Genomic DNA, 6,797 nt, shown 5'->3' with positions numbered 1-6,797 from the left:
TGTGAACGTTTCACAGAGTAAGGTGTATCTATCTTGATTATGTTTTCTGGGAAAGCTGGGATGACCACCTTGAGGACCGTCTTTCAGAAATAAGCCAGTGGCGCCTCCAGAAATTTTTCATGGGGGTGGCCAGTAGGGGGCCACTTTAAATCTTGGGGTGGCACACAAAAACCATGAGCTATATTTTCAAAATTCATTCTACTAAACGTATAAAACAGCCTTTAGAAAACTAAAAGAAAGTAAAATATCTACAGATATATTTTGATTCGTTGTGCTTATATGTAATGCCACTAATGTGAAAAAATAAAAGTACAGTTATCATTTTGAGTTGCACAAACATTTTATTTTCCAATTGCATTTGTCAAAAGGTGAACAATTTTTGCAAACAAAACAAAACAAAACCGGGGAATCCAGATACAAATAAGAAATATGTGCAGAAACAATCACACAATTCCGTAACAGCTGTTTTATATTACAATACTTCCCTAACAGGGATCAATAGTCTGCGATTGTCATTACCACACTTCAGAATAGCTTTACGCGCCTGTTGCTATGTTTTTTTGCAAACACATCCACAAAGTCATCAAGATTTATGGCCCTAGCCCTTCTTGATTCTACACTCAGCACACCTAAGTTGCTTAAACGCTCATCCGAAATAGTACTTCTTAAGGCAGTTTTGATTAGCTTTAGTGTAGAAAAACTGCGCTCACATGATGCTGTGCTCACGGGCAGTGCAAGTGCAACTTTGCAGAGTTTAAAGCAGTGTTTTTCAACCTTTTTTGAGCCACGGCACACTTTAACCCTGACAAAAATCCCGCGGCACACCAGCATCCAAAAAAAAAGAAGCAGAAATTCATGGTCTGTATTGATCGACAGCCCCCCCCCCCCCCCCCCGCGCGCAATCTCACGTGGATTTTTGTGATAATTGTGGCAGAAAAAGCAGGAAGTTGCGGCTGTTTTTTTCTAAGAGATGAACCACCAGCTAAAGACGAGCTCTAGCTGGTATTTTTGTTAGAACTGAGCGACTTTATCAGCAGAATTAAGAACAAGGAAGTGAAGACTTTAACCACTTCTGATTGGTCAGACTGATGACATGTGATTAAGTCTTCAAGAATGATTGGCGGAGACAGTTAAAGGGGCGGGACTTTTCCTTACACAGTTATAGCTGCAGCTAAATCGCGGTACCGTGATTCTTATCAAAATGTCTTTAATAGAATTAAATAAACACAAAGAAAAAGTAATTTTACGATCTTTTATATTCCTAACTACTCAGTGTTTTATCAGGGCCTGTTTGGATGAACACAGAGCTGATTTCCTGGATATGGAAAATGTTTTTAGATCAGTTAATGAGGGCAATTTCCCACGGCGCACTTGACCATCTCCCACAGCACACTAGTGTGCCGCGGCACACTGGTTGAAAAACACTGGTTTAAAGGTTTGGTGGAAGACCTCCTTATATGGCTCAAGAAAGACAGTGAGCTCTAGTAACGCCTTTGGTGTTTCCTGACCGCTGCTTTGCTTCCTTTCAAGAATGCGCTTAAGCCATTTGCTCTTCTGATATTTCTGTCAGAAGATGTACAATGGCTGGCAGTCTGTCTCTCACTGGCTTGCAAGCATTATGCCCACCGTGTCTGTCAATCTTTGCAACACTCTCGGGGCACCCTGACTCATTTCTCTCTGTATCTCAAGCCATCTTTGGTGAACATATGACCCTGACACAAAGACATACAGTTTCTGCAACAGAGAAAAGAAGCAATTAGCTTCAGGGATGAATTTCACACTATCTACTAATACTAAATTTAAACAATGTGCATTGCAGTGCACATAAAAAGCCAGTGGGGCCTCTGATTTTATGCGGGCTTGCACACCTGTGTTTTTTCCACTCATGACTGAGGCTCCATCATATGCTTGCCCTACAAGGTGGTTTTTGTAGTCAAGACCATGCTTCTGCAAAATCTCTATTATTTTCTGTGAAAGTGCTGCTGCATTAAGGCGCTGAGCTGCCTCAAAGGCAAGGAAGCACTCACATACTGACCCATTGTAATAATATCTGATTACAAAGGACATCTGTTCTTTTTTGCTCATGTCTTTAGTCTCATCAACCAAAATGCTGAAAGCCTCACTTTCAGCAACTTCACCAGTTATTGAACTGCGGACCATTTCAGCCAGACAATCGATCATTTCATTCTGTGTGTCATGTCCAAGACATGTTGCATTTCTTTGACCTGCCATTTTTCTCTTGACTATGGGATTATTTTTGGCTAGCAGTTCCATAATAGCAAGAAAATTTCCTTTACTGTCAACTTCTGATTCTTTATGACCCCTCTGTGCAATGTTCTGCGTAGCTGTGAGGAGCAAGGTTTCTCCAACAACTTTAATATACTCTCTATTTTCCTTCACTAATTTACTGTACTCTGCATCTAGGGAAGCTGAGAGAGAGGCTGTTCCAGAGGTGGATTTTTCATACTCTGCCCATGCCAGCATTGCAGTAGTGTGGGCTTCAGATCTGGCATGACCTAAAAGTCCCCCATCTTTAAAGGTCGCCTTTTTCCAGTTTTTGAATCCCTCTTCAGAAGTTAACACGGACTCACCTGAGGCAGGGAGACCAAAGTGCCGGCAAGCATAACAAAATGCTGAGTCTTTACTCTGAGAATACTCAAGCCATTTATGTGCATTGTACCAGTCTTTAGAAAAACACCTTCTTCTGTCACCTTGATAGGTACGTGGGAAGCATTTTAGGTGTGGCTGTTTGGGGTGTTCGGCTCTGGACTGGGAGATATCTATAATGAACAAAATTTAAATCAGTTGTTCTGTAATAAAATAATAACAATAATAATACAATTTCCTAGTAATTATATTATTTATACCTGTAATATATCTGTAGACATTTCTATTAAACATGAAACAGTTTCTTTAATAGGGCAATATCATTCTAACTTCACCTGTCAGTCCAGGAATAGGTCGAGCCCCTGCTTTTGCTGAAATCTGCCTTTCATCACTGGATGCTGACTGTCCCTCGCCCGTCTCATTTTTTTTCCCCTCAATGTCTTCTCTTGTTAATGCTGACTGTGGATCCTGATCATGCTGCTCTGTTTCATCTTCCTCCTTTTCCTCCTCACTATTCCTCTGTTGCTCCCCTACCATCTCATTCCCTCCTTCTGCTGTCCTTTTCTTCTTAAAATAAGAATAAATGTTTGTGGATTTTCTCTTCATCCCCTGAAAATTGACATAACATACAAAAACATCAACTAATGACTTTAGGTAACTGTCAAAAAAGGTTAAAAACACATTAAAAGGCTGCGGTAACACAACAACCAGTGTCATGGTGCCTCTGTCAGACTCCTCCCCCTCTCCTCTCCGCTTGGTTCCTGATTATTCCCAGCTGCTTCCACTCACCTCATCACCACACCTGCCTTCTTAAGGAGCTCCAGGATCTTCATTCAACGCCAGTCCGTTGCCCCTGATGGTGCATATTTGGCCTCATGTCAAGTTCATGTTTTGCTTCCTTGCCTTCAGCCAAGCAATTAACATACGTTGTCTTACCTGTCTCCAGGAAACCTCAGCCACGAGTGGTCGCCCACAGCAGCCGTTAACCGGAAACTTCTTCTGGTCTGTTCCCTCCACCCTCACCACGAGCCTCTGCCGAACTAGCTGCCTCACGAGACGGGACCACGCTGCCGACTCCCGATCCGTACGAGCATATCCACTGGTGACGCCACGAGTCGCAGTTACTCATTCTCCGGACCTCCAGGAACTGTGTCCTACCTGTCTTGCCATCACATTAAATCCACCTTCTCGCCAAGACATCTCTGCTCTGTGTCTCATTCCGGGTTTCAGCATCTGGGTCTCTGTTGTTCTGTAGCCATGACAGAACGGACTGGCCAGAATCCCGACCCAGCTGACCCGGAGGGACTCAGGTTAGCCGTATCCCAGCAAGGCATAATGCTTGGACGCCAGGCCGACGCCCTATCCCAGATGACCGCGGCCCAACAGGACCTTTTTCGTCGCCTAGACGGTTTGACACAGACATTGAACGATCTTACCGGGCAATTTTCCCATGTTTCCACAGTTACGGCTCAAGCTACGGCTAACTCGGCTACTTCCGTTTCCGGATCACCCTCCGCTCACGAAAACATCCGGCTGCAACCGGAACCATTTACTGGTGACGTCGAAGCCTGCGGAGGATTCCTCCTCCAATGCGAGCTGATTTACCAACAAGCTCCCCGTCATTATCAGTCGGATCACAGTAAGATATCATTGATCGTAAACTCTTTACACAATAAAGCCCTCCAGTGGGCCCAGGCTTTCCTCTCCACCAATCCCATAAGCCACCTGACTTATGAACGTTTCCTCAGGGAGTTCCAGTTAATTTTCGACCAACCACGCAAACAGGATGAAGCAACCCGACGGTTACTCGCACTCAGGCAACGTAACCGCTCGGTTAGCGATCACGTTATTGATTTTCGTATCCTGGCGGTCGAGGCAGGCTGGCCCGACGCAGCTTTGAAGGGGATCTTTTACCAGTCCTTAAATGAACAAATTAAGGATCGTCTGTGTTCCCAACCCGAAGCCCGGTCGTTTGAGGAATTAGTTTCTGCGGCACTCAGCTCCGATGTTCGTCTGCGGGAGCGTCAAAGGGAACGGGGGCCCGTTTTCCAGCGTGCCGCAACCACTACATCCTCCAACGTTTCACACGCTGTCCACGTCACACCTCTCAACTCCCTCAGCCCCTCTAAACCTCCGGACGAGCCTATGCAGGTTGGACACTCCCGATTGTCAGAAGAGGAACGCCGCAGACGCATGGAGGGGGCCTGTTTCTATTGCGGAGCAAAGGGCCACATTGTCACCTCCTGCCCGCTTCGTTTAAACACCCGAGCCCCTCGCTAGGAGACAGGCTGCGAGGGGTAACAAACATCTACCTGGCTGGTAATAATTTTTTATTTATCCCTGTCAAGTTAAGTCAAGACCTCCATGTGCATGAGTTACGGGCCCTGGTCGACTCCGGGGCCGAGCAGAGTTTGATCGACCAGCAACTTGTTAATAATCTGTCGATTCCCACAGAACCCCTGGAGACCCCCATCGAGGCTTCCGGTTTAGGTGGTCAACCCTTATCCCGCATCACGCACCGTACCAAACCCATCCTGCTCATTACTTCAGGCAACCGCCGTGAGTCTATCCGTTTCCTCATCACCAAATCCATCCATACTCCCATAGTACTCGGGTTTTCCTGGCTGAAAATGCATAATCCTCAGTTTAATTGGGCTCAAGGGACTATAATCCAGTGGAGCCCATACTGCCTCGCTAATTGTCTTCTGTCTGCTCTCCCTTCCGTTACTCCTCCTAACGCTAAGTGTCATAGTCAAGTTGATTTGTCCAACATTCCTCGTTATCATGATTTAAAAGCAGTATTTTGCAAAACCAAAGCTAGTGCGCTCCCATCTCATAGACCTTATGATTGCGCCATAAACCTATTGTCAGGCGCTCCGCTGCCCAAGGGCCATTTGTTTAACCTATCTGGACCTGAAAAGACAGCCATGGAGAACTACGTGCAGGAGGCCCTCTCCCTGGGGCACATTCGACCCTCCTCCTCCCCCGTGGGGGCAGGTTTTTTCTTTGTGCAGAAGAAAGACAAGTCCCTCCGACCGTGCATTGATTATCGCGAACTAAATCAAATCACCGTAAAAGACAAATACTCTCTGCCATTAATCAGTTTCAGCATCTGGGTCTCTGTTGTTCTGTAGCCATGACAACCAGTCCTCAAATAGTGCCTGGGAGGTGCATGTGATGGCGGACATCCTTTTACTACAATAAAATCTTATTCTACAATAAAATGTAATCGCAAACCAACCACCGCTGTCATTGTGAGTGAGTATTTGCATCAAGTATTCGTGCACAATACAGATATGGCTCTCACGAAATTACATCTAAAAGTATGTGGCGTTTATGGCTCTCTTGAGCTAGACCCTGCCTGGCAACAAAGGTCAGCTGAAATGCGATTGGTTAAATGCTCCAATGTGAAAATACTGTATGTCTGTCTGGTAGCAGCATAACCATCATAAACACAATAAAAGAAACTAAAGTACAGTAAACAGGTTGTTAAAAGACTCCACAGAAATTTTTTAACAGATGTGAAAAAGAATGGTAGGGTTGTCGAATGAGTGTGTGTGCTGCTGGCTGCGGTCGTCTGACTGAGCTCCGCGGCACAGGGCAGAAAAGGGAGGAGGGAAAGTGTGTGGAGCGCATTCTCGCGCTGTCAGTCGCCGTTTTTGGAGTACAGTGATCCCTTGCTATAACGCGGTTTACTTTTCACGGTTTCGCTACTTCACGGATTTGCATCGTGTTCTGCATTCTGATTGGCTAAAGAGTCACTCTGCTTCTTCTCTACCTGTGCGTCAATAACGTTGCAGTTTAATATGTACACGTGCGTAAAACAGCTTGCCAAATTTAAATTACATACCTTCAAATTCTCTAGCAATTTCGAGTTTCTCTAAAACCCATAGAAAAAAGAGCGACAACAACTGTCAATCATTATGTTCTTCTCCTGAACAAACACAGCTGCACCGCGGGCTTCAAGAGAAGAAAACACTGCAGAGTGGAGTCAGGATGCAGCGGCTCAGTCTGAAGAGCAGTGAAATACACCTGAGTCACTATTTGTCCACTGTAATTTGTATTTTTTTCACAATCATTTTTAATTTTCTCCCGTTTAATCCTATTACTCGGGTTGCGGTGGGCGGGGCTAATCTCCGCAATTTGAAGCCTTCTGTTCACATTGATGATTAAAATTATTATTTGACATT

Source organism: Oryzias latipes, chromosome 9, assembly GCF_002234675.1.
Source record: "Oryzias latipes chromosome 9, ASM223467v1".
NCBI classification, from domain to species: domain Eukaryota; kingdom Metazoa; phylum Chordata; class Actinopteri; order Beloniformes; family Adrianichthyidae; genus Oryzias; species Oryzias latipes.
Note: the sequence above shows the minus strand (reverse complement) of the source record.